Source organism: Chlorocebus sabaeus, unplaced genomic scaffold (genome assembly GCF_047675955.1).
Source record: "Chlorocebus sabaeus isolate Y175 unplaced genomic scaffold, mChlSab1.0.hap1 unalloc_scaffold_251, whole genome shotgun sequence".
Lineage (NCBI taxonomy): Eukaryota > Metazoa > Chordata > Mammalia > Primates > Cercopithecidae > Chlorocebus > Chlorocebus sabaeus.
Genome location: NW_027327539.1, coordinates 191,497 through 208,620, shown reverse-complemented (window position 1 = coordinate 208,620; position 17,124 = coordinate 191,497).

Below are 17,124 nucleotides of genomic sequence, written 5' to 3'. Positions count from 1 at the left end.
GGGCATCATACTCAGTACTCACCCACCTGCAGGAGGCAAGAAAGATGGAAAGAGCTAAATACCATGGTTTCTGGATTCTTTTTGGTGGGCATGGCATATTTCGCATTTGCTTTACTAATGGTGGAACCCAGTCAATGGTTTGCAATACAGCTCTGGATGACTCTGGACACCTGTAGAGATTTTGACAATTTCCAGAAGGTCACAAGTTCTTGGAGGACTTTTTCATGAGTTCTTTGACTGAAAAGGTGGTTCAAAAAACTACTGTTCTGACTTAGGAAATGTTGCAGAGGCTGGGCGCAGTGGCTCATGCCTGTAATACCAGCACTTTGGGAGGCTGAGGCAGGCAGATCTCGAGGTCAGGACTTTGAGACCAGCCTGAAACCCCATCTCTACTAAAAATACAAAAATTAGGGGGGTGTGGTGGCATGCACCTGTAACCCAGCTGCTCAGGAGGCTGAGGCGGGAGAATCGCTTGAACCTGAGAGTCGGAGGTTGCAATGAGCAAAGATTGTGCCACTGGACTCCAGCCTGGGCGACAGTGCGAGACTGTATCACAAAAAAAAAAAAAAAAAAAGAAGAAGAAGAAGAAGAAAAAGAAAATGTTGCAGAGACTCTGGTGAACAGGTAGTCCCTCTCCTGCCACTCCAGGTAAAAGTTTCTTGGCCACAAACCTGATTTAGTAGTATCCCTTCATCTTAGGTGGGTAACAGAAAACCATTCATGACCTATCCAAGCATGGAGGGGGAATTTGACTTAGAAAACTTTTAGGTGGACTAGTTGGTGAAAGAAAGTGCATTCTAGGGCTCACAGGCCTACACATAGAGTTGCTAGCACATAAAGCATATGTATGAATTCTTTCTGAGCCCATGGCAAGACCAGGGTGCACTTCATCCATCTCCTATGCTGATATGAATAGGTACTTGCCCAAAAAATAAAAGAATAACTCACGAAGCCCATTCTACAGGACACCAGGTGATACAGTAGGAGTCTTTGGGTTGCTGTGGTATGTATGTTTTAAGGTTGTCTTTTAATCATCTTCAGCAAATTCAACAGTCTTCAGAACATAAAAAAAAAATTATTCAACATTGCATAATAACTACCACAAATATATCCATGATAAAGAACTGTACCCACATAATAATAACATTAATAGCAATCATAATGGTGTGATATAAATGTCATTTTAATGAAGAGAATAATTAAAAAGCTGGTATTTAAGAGCATATTCCTGTAAGCCTGTGACATTGTTCCCATATGAGCCCTCTTCATCTCATAGATTTTCAGCAGAACTGCAGCATTTTGTGAATACCTGAGTGAATGCAGAAAGTATCCAGACGCATGGGCATTCTAGGAAGCTCCCTGTGTAAATCTAATACAAGGAATATCTACTTCTGGGCTCAAAAGCTAACTTAGAAAATAAAAAAAGTGAGATGCTGGTAGAAGGCAAATAACTCCACTTCAGTTCCTGAGAGAAAAATGGTTCTGTAACCTCTGAGTTTATTTAGAAAAATTTGGAGCCTCAGGAAGACCAAGTATATCATTCCTGATGTTTCCAGGGCAGATTGGACTGCTTAGGCCTCTGGGACTATTCTAAGTCCTCTCAGGTTTCCATGGGAAACCGTAACTCTACTCCTAGAGCTCACACCACCCCTGAGCAAACTCATTGTTTTCTAAATATTCCAAGAAAGTCCATCCAGGGTATGCCTGTATTGGTGAATTTCACCTTGGACTGGCAGGAGAACTCTGAGAATGATACATCCTGACTTCACTTGATAAAGGTAGGGGAGCCAAGAAGTCCAGATCTGGAGAGCACCTGAAACACCAGATGGCAGAAGGACAGTAAGGAGGTGAAGTCAGCTATGGAGTTGGAGCTTCATGTTTACTGCATGTAGGATTCTGAGTTCCAGGACTGATGGGCTGGTGGGGATGAGATACATGTCTTCTTTGCAGGGAGCCAGGCCAAACCAGCCATCTGGTTGCACTACTGAAAGCTTTTGTGTGCCCAGTGGTAGGCAAGACACAAGCCAAACTCTCTTCACCTCTGGCTGGTAGTCCTTGACTAGAGAGGTTTGCACACAAGTGGTCCTATTAGCCCATGCTCTCCTGTGGCTTGCTTTCCTTTCACCTGTTTCTCATGTTTGCCATCATGGAACACATTTCATAGTGAAATTCTTTGACTCTGACTCCAAATTACACAAGGAGGACCCAATTTGTGAACTTTTCATATATTTAGGAGAATCTCCACATTGATTTTTGTATCCTTATGTTCATATTGTCACCAGTATTCAAATTCTTACTATTTAGGTCATTGCGTTCACTATCATAATTGTTAAATATTTTTCATTTATCATTTATTTTTATTGGTTAATTTTTGTGGCAGCTGTTATATAACAATCACTAGAGTTTCTCTATTCATGAAAGACGTCCACGTTAATGGAGGTAACTAGGAGCGTTACTTTACATGTATGTAAACACAGATAATCTTGGCTGAACTGTGGCTATATTGTCTGGTGTCCCTTTGAAGGTGAAGCCTCTTGTGTTATTCTAAGTGACCTCTGGAGACAGAAACTGTCTCATAATTGCAGGGACGACTTGAGAAGGCATCCTGAGCCTATGCAGAAATGCAGAAGCACTTCCATGATCTAAGCAACCTATGTGAAGGCCTGAAAGCCAAAGCAAAGCTGTCCAACAAAACGTTTTCCTAGTAACACTGGAGGCCCATCAGTCACTCCTCCTGGTCTGGAAATGCCAAATGTCCTCCGTGGTTCTTGTGAGGGTCCAGATCTTTTCAAAATCACCTCAGGAGCCACAGAACCACTCCATCCTACCTGAAATTGCAGAATGACTCTTCTTTTGACCAGAGTCTCAAAAATATATTCATTGATAGTTTTGGTTCCTGGGAGCCGCCATTGCTTGCAAAAGATGTGCCAGAGACTAGACATTTTCTGTTTCCTCACTTGTCCGGGGAAGACTGAAGTTTTTCTGGAACACAGAAATGGGAATCTGACCCTCTGAGCAGCCTCAGAATTTTCTAAGTCTTCCAAGCAGAGTGGAAGTTCTGGTGAGGACCCATTGTACCCCCGATGGTCTGGAATCACATAGGATGATGCGTTTAAACAACTCTAGGTGGAGATATATTTTCTGAGATATTCCAAGGAGGAGGGATACAACTGGACCAGATGTTAAAAGGGCAGCTGAGCATTAAGTGCCTATGTAGTGTTTGCAGCTTAATGTCTCCTGCAGAAGGGGACTCTGGGCTCTTGTGTTAGAATTCAGTGTAATTCTGGGGTCCTGCTTTTCTTCCAGGAAATCTCACTTCCATCTGGATGTCTGGATGAACTACTGAAAGCCACTGAGTGTCCTGCAGCAGGTGAACTGTGGCCAGAGCCCAAGGATGAAGGGGGCTCCTTCTGTCTGTGACTGAAGAGAAAGCCTGAGGTATAGCAGACCCAGGCCCCAGAAGGATGGAAAAAATGAGGTGGGGAGGGAGGGGACCTCAGAGGAAGACTGAGGTCTGCAGAATCCCAGGGTCAAGGAGACAGTGCGGTGTCCTGGTGGTGTCCTTGATGTTCCAAGAGGGGAGATAATCCATCTCCTGAGTAAAAACTTCATATGGGGTGAGGAGGGGAGAAGTAAACAGAGGGGAAACAGGGAAGGCCAAGACAGTGACCAGCCTTAGAGCAATTTTAACCAGAAATGGACACAGACCCTGGACCCCATCGCGGGGTTGCAGGCCAAGGACCGTCTCTAGGAGATGCATGGCTCCCTTGTGGGGTTAGTGGGAGTAGGCATTGTGACGTCTGCAGGGGTGTGGAAGGCTGGGCGACGGGAGCAGCTTACTGGGCTGGACCAGAAATACTGAACTTCTTTTCCATCAGTGAAATCCACTTCCGGGTCAGAAAAAACTGCAAGTTCTGGAGGGGCAGGGCCTAGGAGGAGGTCAGGGCCTGAGCCTTCCTGGTTTGACCCCCCTACCCCCCATGTTTCTGGGTCTGTCCTCACTTTCACCCAGCGGATGTTGAGTATCCTTCTTTGAGTCCCCACGAGTGTGTTGTGTGCAGTGGGGCCAGGCTGCTTCATCCACTGCACGTTAAATGTTTCCAATACTTTCTGGCCAAAGTTTAGAGTTGCCAGACCACTGACTTTGAATGTTGACCTGGTTCCTTTTGAACAGAGTAAAATCTATTGAAGTTTAAGGTCACCTCTTTTCATGGATGGTGAAGAGGCAGGCTGTTCAGGCGCAACTGCCTCAGGTCTGGAGGGCGGCGGAGGTCACTGTGGGTGGTGGGTGAATCCGGAACCTCTGTGGTTCTAGACTTTCAAATATTTCAGTTTTTCTTTTGTAGTTTTTGTTTGTTGCTTGCTTTTTTCACAATGGGAACTGGAATGTAAGATGCAAAACTAGCCTGTGGGGGACATGTATTTTCACAACAGTAACCACAGAGTGTAGTTTCCATTTCTATTCCCTGTTCATGTGGGAGGCAGAGAAGGAAATCAAGTGCTCAGTTCTAGGGACATCACAGGACTAGGACATGTACAGTGAGGGTGGAAGGCAGAGGCATTGCTTTAGGAGAATAAAATTACTGCATGCACACACATATGTATGTATATGGATGTATGTACACAAATATGCATATTTATAGATTCTGTTCTCCCTCTCTATATATAATTTTCTTTATTTCACACTTGATATGATTTTTTTTATTATACTTTGTGTTCTAGGGCACATGTGCACAATGTGTAGGTTTGTTATATATGTATACATGTGCCATGTTGGTGTGCTGCACCCATTAACTTGTCATTTACATTAGGTATACCTCCTAATGCTATACCTTCCCCCTCCCCCCACCCTACATCAGGCCCCAGTGTGTGATGTTCCCCTTACTGTGTCCAAGTGATCTCATTGTTCAGTTACCACCTATGAGTGAGAACATGCGGTGTTTGGTTTTTTGTTCTTGTGATAGTTTGCTGAGAATGATGGTTTCCAGCTACATCCATGTCCCTACAAAGGACTCAAACTCATCCTTTTTTATGGCTGCATAGTACTCCATGGTGTATATGTGCCACATTTTCTTAATCCAGTCTGTCATTATGGACATTTGGGTTGGTTCCAAGTCTTTGCTATTGTGAATAGTGCTGCAGTAAACATACATGAGCATGTGTCTTTATAGCAGCATGATTTATAATCCTTTGGGGATATACCCAGTAATAGGATGGCTGGGTCAAATGGTATTTCAAGTTCTACATCCTTGAGGAATCGCCACACTGTCTTCCACAGTGGTTGAATTAGTTTGCAGTCCCACCAACAGTGTAAAAGTGTTCCTATTTCTCCACATCCTCTCCAGCACCTGTTGTTTCCTGACTTTTTAATGATTGCCATTCTAACTGGTGTGAGGTGGTATCTTATTGTGGTTTTGATTTACATTTCTCTGATGGCTAGTGATGATGAGCATTCTTTCATGTGTCTGTTGGCTGCATAAATGTCTTCTTTTGAGAAGTGTCCGTTCTTATCCTTTGCCCACTTTTGGATGGGGTTGTTTGTTTTTTTCTTGTAAATTTTGTTTGAGTTCTTTGTAGGTTCTGGATATTAGCCCTTTGTCAGACGAGTAGATTGCCACAATTTTCTCCCATTCTGTAGGTTGCCTGTTCACTCTGATGGTAGTTTCTTTTGCTGTGCAGAAGCTCTTTAGTTTAATTAGATCCCATTTGTCTATTTTGGCTTTTGTTGCCATTGCTTTTGGTGTTGTAGACATGAAGTCCTTGCCCATGCCTATGTCCTGAATGGTATTGCTTAGGTTTTCTTCTAGGGTTTTTATGGTTTTAGGTCTAACATTTAAGTCTCTAATCCCTCTTGAATTAATTTTTGTGTAAGGAGTAAGGAAGGGATCCAGTTTCAGCTTTTTATTTATGGCTAGCCAGTTTTCCCAGCTGCATTTATTAAATAGGGAATACTTTCCCCATTTCTTATTTTTGTCAGGTTTGTCAAAGATCAGATGGTTGTAGAAGTGTCGTATTATTTCTGAGGGCTCTGTTCTGTTCCATTGGTCTATAGCTCTGTTTTCATAACAGTACCATGCTGTTTTGGTTACTGTAGCCTTGCTGTATAGTTTTAAGTCACGTAGTGTGATGCCCCCAGCTTCGTTCTTTTGACTTAGGATTGTCTTGACAATGCGGGCTCTTTTTTGGTTCCATATGAACTTTAAAGTAGTTTTTTTTCCAATTCTGTAAAGGAAGTCATTGGTAGGTTAATGGGGATGGCATTGAATCTATAAATTACCTTGGGCAGTATGGCCATTTTCACAATATTGATTCTTCCTGTTCATGAGCATGGAATATTCTTCCATTTATTTGTGTCCTCCTTTATTTCATTGAGCAGTGGTTTGTAGTTCTCCTTGAAGAGGTCCTTCACATCTGTTGTAAGTTGGATTCCTGGGTATTTTATTCTCTTTGAAGCAATTGTGAATGGGAGTTCATTCATGATTTGGCTCTCTGCTTGTCTGTTATTGGTGTATAAGAATGCTTGTGATTTTTGCACATTAATTTTGTATCCTGAGACTTTGCTAAAGTTGCTTATCAGTTTGAGGAGATTTTGGGCTGAGACGATGGGGTTTTCTAAATAGACAAGCATGTTATCTGCAAACAGGGACAGTTTGACTTCTTCGTTTCCTAATCAAATACACTTTATTTCTTTCTCTTGCCTGATTGCCATGGCCAGAACTTCCAACACTATGTTGAATAGGAGTGGTGAGAGAGGGCATCCCTGTCTTGTGCCAGTTTTTAAGGGGAATGCTTCCAGTTTTTGCCCAGTCAGTATGATACTGGCTGTGGGTTTGTCATGAATAGCTCTTATTATTTTGAGATACGTTCCATCAATACTGAATTTATTGAGAGTTTTTAGCATGAAGGGTTGTTGAATTTTGTCAAAGGCCTTTTCTGCATCTATTGAGATAATCATGTGGTTTTTGTCTTTCGTTTTGTTTATATGTTGGATTACGTTTATTGATTCGAGTATGTTGTACCAGCCTTGCATCCCAGGGATGAAGCGCACTTGATCATGGTGGATAAGCTTTTTGATGTGCTGCTGGATTCGGTTAGCCAGTATTTTATTGAGGATTTTTGTGTCAATGTTCATCAGGCATATTGGTCTAAAATTCTCTTGCTTTGGTGTGTCTCTGCCAGGCTTTGGTATCAGGATGATACTGGCCTCATAAAATGAGTTAGAGAGGATTCCCTCTTTTTCTATTGATCGGAATAGTTTCAGAAGGAATGGTACCAGCTCCTCTTTGTACCTCTGGCAGAATTCAGCTATGAATCTTTCTGGTCCTGGACTTTTTTTGGTTAGTAGGCTATTAATTATTACCTCAATTTCAGAGCCTGCTATTGGCCTATTCAGGGATTCAACTTCTTCCTGGTTTAGTCTTGGCAGAGTGTATGTGTCCAGGAATGTATCCATTTCTTCCAGGTTTTCTAGTTTATTTGCGTAGAGGTGTTTCTAGTATTCTCTGATGGTAGTTTGTATTTCTGTGGGGTCGGTGGTGATATCCCCTTTATCATTTTTTATTGCATCTATTTGATTCTTCTCTCTTTTCTTCTTTAAAGGGTTTTTTGTGTCTCTGTCTCCTTCAGTTCTGCTCTGATCTTAGTTATTTCTTGCCTTCTGCTAGCTTTTGAATGTGTTTGCTCTTGCTTCTCTAGTTCTTTTAATTGTGATGTTATGGTGTCAATTTTAGATCTTTCCTGCTTTCTCTTGTGAGAATTTAGTGCTATAAATTTCCCTCTACACACTGCTTTAAATGTGTCCCAGAGATTCTGGTATGTTGTATCTTTGTTCTCATTGATTTCAAAGAACATCTTTATTTCTGCCTTCATTTCGTTATGTACCCAGTAGTCATTCAAGAGCAAGTTGTTCAGTTTCCATGTAGTTGAGTGGTTTTGATTGAGTTTCTTAATCCTGAATTCTTGTTTGATTGCACTGTGGTCTGAGAGAGAGTTTGTTATAATTTCAGTTCTTTTACACTTGCTGAAGGGTGCTTTACTTCGAACTATGTGGTCAATTTTGGAATAAGTACAATGTGATGCTGAGAAGAATGTGTATTCTGTTGATTTGGGGTGGAGAGTTCTGTAGAAGTCTATTAGGTCCGCTTGGTGCAGAGTTGAGTTCAGTTCCTGGATATCCTTATTAACTTTCTGTCTCGTTGATCAGTCCAATGTTGACAGTGGGGTGGTAAATTCTCCCACTATTATTGTGTGGGAGTCTAACTCTCTTTGTAAGTCTCTAAGGCCTTGTTTTATGAATCTGGATGCTCGTGTATTTGGGTGCATATATATTTTGGATAGTTAACTCTTCTTGTTGAATTGATCCTTTTATCATTATGTAATGACCTTCTTTGTCTCTTTTGATCTTTGTGGTTTAATGTCTGTATTATCAGAGACTAGGATTGTAACCCCTGCCATTTTTTTGTTTTCCATTTGCTTGGTAGATCTTCTTCCATCCCTTTATTTTGAGCCTATGTGTGTCTCTGCACATGAGATGGGTCTCCTAAATACAGCAAACTGATGGGTCTTGACTCTTTATCCAACTTGCCAGTCTGTGTCTTTTAATTGGAGCATTTAACCCATTTACATTTAAAGTTAATATTGTTATGTGTGAACTTGATCCTGTCATTATGATGTTAGTTGGTTATTTTGCTCGTTAGTTGATGCAGTTTCTTCCTAGCATCGATGGTCTTTACATGTTGGCATGTTTTTGCAATGGCTAGTACTGTTTGTTCCTTTCCATGTTTAGTACTTCCTTCAGGAACCCTTGTAGGGCAGGCCTGGTGTTGTCAGAATCTCTCAGCATTTGCTTATCTGTAAAGGATTTTATTTCTCCTTCACTTATGAAACTTAGTTGACTGGATATGAAATTCTGGTTTGAAAATTCTTTAAGAATGTTGACAATCAGCCCCCACTCTCTTCTGGCTTGTAGAGTTTCTGCCAAGATATCTGCTGTTAGTCTGATGGGCTTCCCTTTGTGGGTAATGTAACCTTTCTCTCTGGCTGCCCTTAACATTTTTTCCTTCTTTTCATCTTTGGTGAATCTGACAATTATGTGTTTTGGAGTTGCTTTTCTTGAGGAGTATCTTTGTGGCATCCTCTGTATTTCCCGAATTTGAATGTTGGCCTGCCTTGCTGAGTTAGGGAAGTTCTCCTGGATGATATCCTGCAGAGTATCTTCCAACTTGGTTCCATTCTCCCCATCACTTTCAGGTACACCAATCAGATGTAGATTTGGTCTTTTCACATAATCCCATATTTCTTGAAGGCTTTGTTCATTTCTTTTTACTCTTTCTTCTCTAAATTTCTCTTCTTGCTTCATTTGATTCATTTGATCTTCAATCTCTGATACTCTTTCTTCCAGTTGATCAAGTCGGTTGCCGAAGCTTGTGCATTTGTCATGTACTTCCTGTGTCATGGTTTTCATTTCTATCAGGTCGTTTATGGACTTCTCTGCATTGGTTATTCTAGTTACCCATTCGTCAAATCTTTTTTCAAGGTTTTTAGTTTCTTTGTGCTGGGTTCGTAGTTCCTCCTTTAGTTCTGAGAAGTTTGATCAACTGAAGCCTTCCTCTCTCAACTTGTCAAAGTCATTCTCCATCCAGCTTTGTTCTGTTGCTGGTGAGGAGCTGCGTTCCTTTGGATGGGGAGAGGTGCTCTGATTTTTTGAATTTTGAGCTTTTCTGCACTGCTTTTTCCCCCTCTTTGTGGTTTTATCTACCTTTAGTCTTTGATGATGTTGATGTATGGATGAGGTTTTGGTGTGGGTGTCCTTTCTGTTTGTTAGTTTTCCTTCTAACAGTCAGGACCCTCAGCTTCAGGTCTGTTGGAGTTTGCTTGAGGTCCGCTCCAGGTAGGTTCCTCCCAGTTAGGCTCTCCAGTTAGGCTACTCGGGGGTCAGGGACCCACTTGAGCAGGTAGTCTGTCAGTTCTCAGATCCCAACCTCCATGCTGGGAGAATCACTACTCTCTTCGAAGCTGTCAGACAGGGACATTTACATCTGCAGATGTTTCTGCTGCTTTTTGTTTAGCTATGCCCTGTCCCCAGAGGTGGAGTCTACAGAGGCAGGCAGGCCTCCTTGAGCTGCAGTGGGCTCCACCCAGTTCGAGCTTCCTGGCTGCTTTGTTTACCTACTTAAGCCTCAGCAATGGTGGGCACCCCTCCCCCAGCCTCACTGCCGCCTTGCAGTTAGATCTCAGACTGCTGTGCTAGCAATGACAGAGGCTCTGTGGGCTTGGGACCCTCCAAGCCAGGCATGGGATATAATCTCCTGGTGTGTTGTTTGTTAAGACCCTTGGTAAAGCACAGTATTGGGTGGGAGTGACCCAATTTTCCAGTGTTTTGTGTCACAGTTTCCCTTCACTAGGAAAAGAAATTCCCTTCCCCCTTGCACTTCTTAGGTGAGGCGATGCCTTGCCCTGCTTCGGCTCTCACTCGTTGGGCTGCGCCCACTGTCCTGCACCAACTGTCCTACATGCCCCAGTGAGATGAACCCGGTACCTCAATTGGAAATGCAGAAATCACCCATCTTCTGTGTTGCTCACGCTGGCAGCTGGTGGCTGGAGCTGTTCCTATTCGGCCATTGTGGCACCAACCTCACTTGATATGATTTCTAAATTTAAATACCTTTGGGACAAACGCGAATTGTGAAGGGATTTAAAAATGTCAGTGAAAAATGGAATTAAAAATAAAAATATAAATATCAACTTTATTTCTCAATATAATCTCTACTGAGGTCAAGACACTGCATTAAGGGATGATCCCAACCATTCAATCCATTGCTAAAGAACTGAGGGTCATGGGAATTTAACCATGTCAATGCAGTCTTCTACTATTAACTAAAGAAAAATGGGTGCCCTTTACAGTTATTTCAAGATTAGGAAAAATAAGGTCAGAAGAAACCAAATCAGGACTGTAATGTTGATGCCTAATAATTTCCCATGAAAACTCTTTCAAAATTACTGGTGTTTGTCAAGAGGAAGGAACAGAAGTGTTGTTGTGGTGCAGAGGGACTCTCTAGTGAAGCTTTGCAGGGCACTTTTCTGCAAAAGTGTTTGCTAATTTTCTCTAAGAACTCTCCTACTAAGCAAATATTATGGTGCTTTGATCCTACAGAACGTCAACAAGCAAAATGCCTTGAGCATCCCCAAAACCTCTATGGCTTTTGCTTTTGAGAAGTTTGCTTTTGCTTTGACTGGAGCACTTCTACCTCTTGGTAGCCATTGTTTTAATTGTGCTTTGCCTTCAGGATCCTATTGATAAAGTCAATTTCACTCCCTGTTATAATTCTTCAAAATAATGCTTCAGGATCTTGATTCTGCTTGTTCAAAATAGTCACTAATAGCTCTGCTTTTCTCCATAGCTGATCTAGGCACAAGGGTATTCAGGACTCATCAAATGTAAAGTTTCTCAACTTTCACGTTATAGTCAGTATTGTGTAAGCTGAACCAATTGAGATGTCTGTGGTGTTGGCTATAATATCTCTCGTTAATTGTCAGTTCTCCTCAATTAGGGCATAGAAACAATTTTTTTTCTCTCAAAAATTGGAATGGATGCCCCTCCTCTGTGGGCTTCATTTTCAACATTGTCTTACCTCTTCTTAGAATCAGGTATCCGTTTGTAAACGACTGATCCTTCAGGTCATTTTTCCCATAGATTTTTCATAAAGAATAATTTATTTCACCGTTTTTTGTACCCCAGCTTCACCATAAATTTGATGTTTGTTCTTATTTCAGGTTTGGCAGAATTCAAGTTCGGCAGAATTCACGTGGCTCTTTTCAGACTGATGTTTTAAATCCTGTTCACATATGTTAAAACAGGTCCGGGCATGGTGGCTCACGCCTGTAATCCCTGCACTTTGGGAGGTTGGGCAACATGGCAAAACCCTGCCTCGACAGAAAATACAAAAATTAGCCTCTACAAAAAATACAAAAATTAACCAGACAAGGTCCCAACTACTTGGAAGGCTGAGGCAGGAGAATCGCTTCAGCTTGGGAAGCAGAGGTTACTTTGAGCCAAGATTGCTCCACTGCACTGCAACCTCGGTGAGAGGAGTGAAACCCTGTCTCAAAAATAAAAAAAAGTTAAAACAAACTAGCATATTTGTGTTTTGATGCAAAAGCTAAAAGTTCATGCATAGTTTTTTCATAATTGTTATTTTGCATGAACTTATTGAAGCCCCCTACTATTTGCCATAATTTTCTCATCTTATTAATTTCTATATACATACAGAATTTCCAATTTGTGTAAACCTTTCTTCCCAGTTACTGAACAATTATTTTAAATTTGAAAAATATGAGCTATTTTAATCTATATATTTTTTTCTACTTCTGAATATTTTAGAGAAAATGTGGATAATGACACTTGTAAAATGGAGATGTTTGGAAGTTTCTCTTACCAATGACAAATTAATTTTTAAATAATTTCAGGAAAATTTAGGTGAATGTCTGTACTTTCATATGAACATTCATAGTAAAACAGATTTTTGAATTTCTACCCTTGATAAACTTTAATGTAAAATATGTGAGTAAATGTGTACTTTTCCGTTCCTCATGAACATTCTCAAGTTTATACTATCTGGATTTTCTCAGGACGAATTACAAGCTGTATATGTTGCTGAAGTGTCTCAAAGATTAAGTCCCAAAGAGAGTGCCCTACTGCTTTTCCAATATTAATTTCTAAGTTTTACCAAGTTACAAGTTTTTTTTTTCATAAAATATAAAATGTTTTGCCTCCAGCAGAAATACATTTTGGAACATAACTTTCCTGTAGGTAAGGGGTATAAAGGAAGCTTGGATTTGTTCTGAGAAAGGGAGAGGGTACTTCTGCCCATTGCCATGCACATCTGATTTTAGAGCTGAATGTCTTTCTGAGCTTGGTTCACTCCTCTCAAACTTGCTGGTAAATGGACACAAATTAAAGAGAAATAATTGCACACCATTTGGGATCAAGGAATCCAGATATCTGAACCATTGTTTATTATTAGCCCCTCCCACCCTCTCACCCTTCCAGAGCTCTAGTGTCTATCATTCCACTTCTATGTCCAGGTGTACAATTATTTAACTCACACTTACAAATGAGAACTTCATGTGTTCGTTTGTACAGATTCTCTTCCACCTAGCTACCTCTGAGACTGCAAGAACAATCACTCCCCCCTCCTCCTTCTCAGCCTACTCAAACAGAAGACCAGGAGCATTATCTATCTATCTATCTATCTATCTATCTATCTATCTATCTGTCTGTCTGTCTGTCTGTCTGTCTGTCTATCTATCTATCTATCTATCTATCTGTCTGTCTATCTATCTATCTGTCTGTCTGTCTGTCTGTCTATCTATCTATCTATCTGTCTGTCTGTCTGTCTATCTATCTATCTATCTGTCTATCTATCTATCTATCTATCTGTCTGTCTGTCTGTCTGTCTGTCTATCTATCTATCTATCTATCTGTCTGTCTGTCTGTCTGTCTGTCTGTCTGTCTATCTATCTGTCTGTCTGTCTGTCTGTCTGTCTGTCTATCTATCTATCTATCTATCTGTCTGTCTGTCTGTCTGTCTGTCTATCTATCTATCTATCTGTCTGTCTGTCTGTCTGTCTATCTATCTATCTATCTATCTGTCTGTCTGTCTGTCTGTCTATCTATCTATCTATCTATCTATCTGTCTGTCTGTCTGTCTGTCTGTCTGTCTATCTATCTATCTGTCTGTCTGTCTGTCTATCTATCTATCTATCTATCTATCTATCTATCTGTCTGTCTGTCTATCTATCTATCTATCTGTCTATCTATCTATCTATCTATCTATCTGTCTGTCTGTCTGTCTGTCTGTCTGTCTGTCTATCTATCTATCTGTCTGTCTGTCTGTCTGTCTATCTATCTATCTATCTATCTGTCTATCTGTCTGTCTGTCTGTCTATCTATCTGCACACACACGCACGTACACATATATATACACACACGAATATATATACACACACATGTGTACATATACACACACTCATAAAGAATTTGCATTTTAAAGAATGGTAGACCCATAGTTGTTCAAAAATCAACTATATAATTCTATATATGATAAATGTCTACTACAAAGTTCACGTTGAAAATTGCAAACACGACTTAGAAAAAATAAAGTTTTTAAAAATTTTATTTTATTTCATTTTAAGTTCCAGGATACATGTGCAGGACGTGCAGGTTTGTTACATAGGTAAGTGTGTGCCGTGGTGGTTTGCTGTACCTATCAACCCGTAACCTAGGTATTCAGCCCCACATGGATTAGCTATTTATTCTGACGCACTCCCTCCTCACTCACCCCCAGACAGGCTCCAGTGTATGTTGTTCCCCTCCCTGTGTCTATGTTTTCTCATTGTTCATCTGCCACTTATAAGTGAGAACATGTGTATTTGGTTTTCTGTTCCTGCATTAGTTTGCTGAGAATCATGGCTTCCAGCTTCATCCATGTCCTTGCAAAGGACATGATCTCATTCCTTTTTATGGCTGCATAGTATTCCATGGTGTATATGTATCACATTTTCTGTATCCAGTCTGTCACTGATGGGCATTTGGGTTGATTCCATGTCTTTGCTATTGTGAATAGTGTGGCAATGAACATATGCATGCAAGTATCTTTATAATACAAGAATTTATATTCCTTTGGGTATATACCCAGTAATGGCATTGCTGCATCAAATGGTATTTCTGATTCTAGCTCTTTGAAAAATCACCACACTGTCTTCCACAGCGTTTGAATTTACTTTCGCTCCGACAGTGTAAAAGTGTTCCTGTTTCCCCACAGTCTCGCCAGCATCTGTTGTTTCTTGACTTTTTAATAATCGCCATTCTGACTGGCATGAGATGGCATCTCACTGTGGTTTTGATTTGTATTTCTCTAATGATCAGTAACGTTGGGCTTTTTTTTCATATGTTTGTTGGCTGCATAAGTGTCTGTTTATATCCTTTGCCCACTTTTTAAAATATTTTTATTTTCGCTTTTTAAGACAGAGTCTTGCTGTGTCACCCAGGGTGGAGTTCAGTGGCACAATCTCGGGTCACTGCAACCTCTACCTCCCAGATTCAGGTGGTTCTTCTGTCTCAGCCTCCTGAGTAGTTGGGATTACAGGCACCTGCCACCACATCTGGCTAATTTATTGTATTTTGAGTAGAGACTGAGTTTCACCAGGTTGGCCAGGCTGATCTTGAACTCCTGGCCTCAAGTTATCTGCCCACCTCACCTTCCCAAACTTCTGGGATTACAGGCATGAGCTACTGCACCCAGTTTTTGCTCACTTTTATATGGGGTTGGATTTTTATAGTTTTGGGTTTTACATTTAAATCTTTAATCCATTTTCAGTTCATTTTTGTATAAGGTATATGGAAGGGTCCAGTTTTAGTTTTCTGCATATGTCTAGATAGTTTTTCCAGCACCATTTGTTATTAAATAGGGAATCCTTTCCCCATTGTTTGTTTTCATCCAAAATAAAATGGTTGTAGATGTGCAGTCTTATTTCTGATATCTCTATTCCATTCCATTGGTCTATGTGTCTGTTTTGTACCACTACCATGCTGTTTGGGTTACTGTAGCCTTGTAATATGGTTTGAAGTCAGGTAGCAGGATGCCTCCAGCTTTGTTATTTTTACTTAGGATTGTCCTGGGTATATGGGCTCTTTTTTCATTTCATATGAATTCTGAAGTAGTTTTTTCTAATTTTGTAAAGAATGTCCATAGTAGTTTATGGGAATAGCACTGAATCTATGAATTACTTTGGGAAGTATGGCCATTTTCATGATATTGATTCTTCTTACCCATGAGCATGGAATGTTTTTCCATCTGTTTGTGTCCTCTCTTATTTCCTTGAGTAGTGGTTTGTAGTTCTCCTTGAAGAGGTCCTTCACTTGCCTTGCTAGTTGTATTCCTAGGTAGGTATTTTATACTCTTTGTAGCAATTGTAAATGTGAATTCATTTGTGATTTGGCTCTCTTCTTGTCTATTGTTGGCGTATAAGAATGCTTGAGATTTTTGCATACTGATTTTGTATCTTGAGACTTTGCTGAAGTTGCTTGTAGCTTAAGAATCTTTTGGGCTGAGGTGATGAGATTTTATAGATATAGGATCGTGCCATCTGCAAGAAAAGAAAGTCCAACTTCCTTTTTTCCTGTTTGAATATGCTTTATTCTTTCTCTTGCCTGATTGCCTTGGCCAGAACTTCCAACACTATATTGAATAGGAGTGGTGAGAGGGCATCCTTGCCTTGTGCCAAATTTCAAATGGAACACTTCCAGCTTTTGCCTGTTCAATATGATAATGACTGTGGGTTTGTCATAAATGGCGCTTATTATTTTGAGGCATACTCCATCAATACCTAGTTTCATGAGAGTTTTTAGCATAAAGGAATGTTGGATTTTATCAAAGACCTTTTCTGAGTCAACTGAAATAATCATGGGGTTTTTGTCTTTAGTTCTGTTTATGTGGTGAATTACATTTGTTGATTTGCATATGTTGAACCAGCCTTGCACCCAAGGGATGAGGCCGATTTGATCTTGGTGGATAAGATTTTTGATGTATTGCTGGATTTGGTTTGCCACTATTATATTGAGAATTTTGCAACAAAGTTTATCAGAAATATTAAGCTAACGTATAGTAAATACATTGAAAATAATAACAGACTGATTAAAAGACTAAATAACATGAATCCTAAGTGTTTTCACAACTGATTTCTAGAGTAAAAGCATTGCCAAACTAAATGAGCTTGGTCAAAAACTGTACAGGGTCTGAGATGTTGTCTCAACTTCCATTACTCATTGTGAGGTGGACCTGCAGCAACTATATTTGATGCAAAACTTCATGTTGATGGAAGCTGAGATGTCCTGCAGCCTCAGAGGGACAGAATTCTGGTGTGTCTCCCTTTGCCCTGTCAGGAATAAAGATCTAGACTCTACAGGTTTTGTCAAAATTTACAAGATGTAGGAAATGGGGCAGGATTTAGGCTGTGAGGCAAAGCCTAGAGATATAAAGAAACAGCTTCTGACCCAGGGCTCATGAAGTCAGGATAGTTTCAGAGGGGATGGTGGAGTGAGCATAGTACAGTCTTTGGAACCAT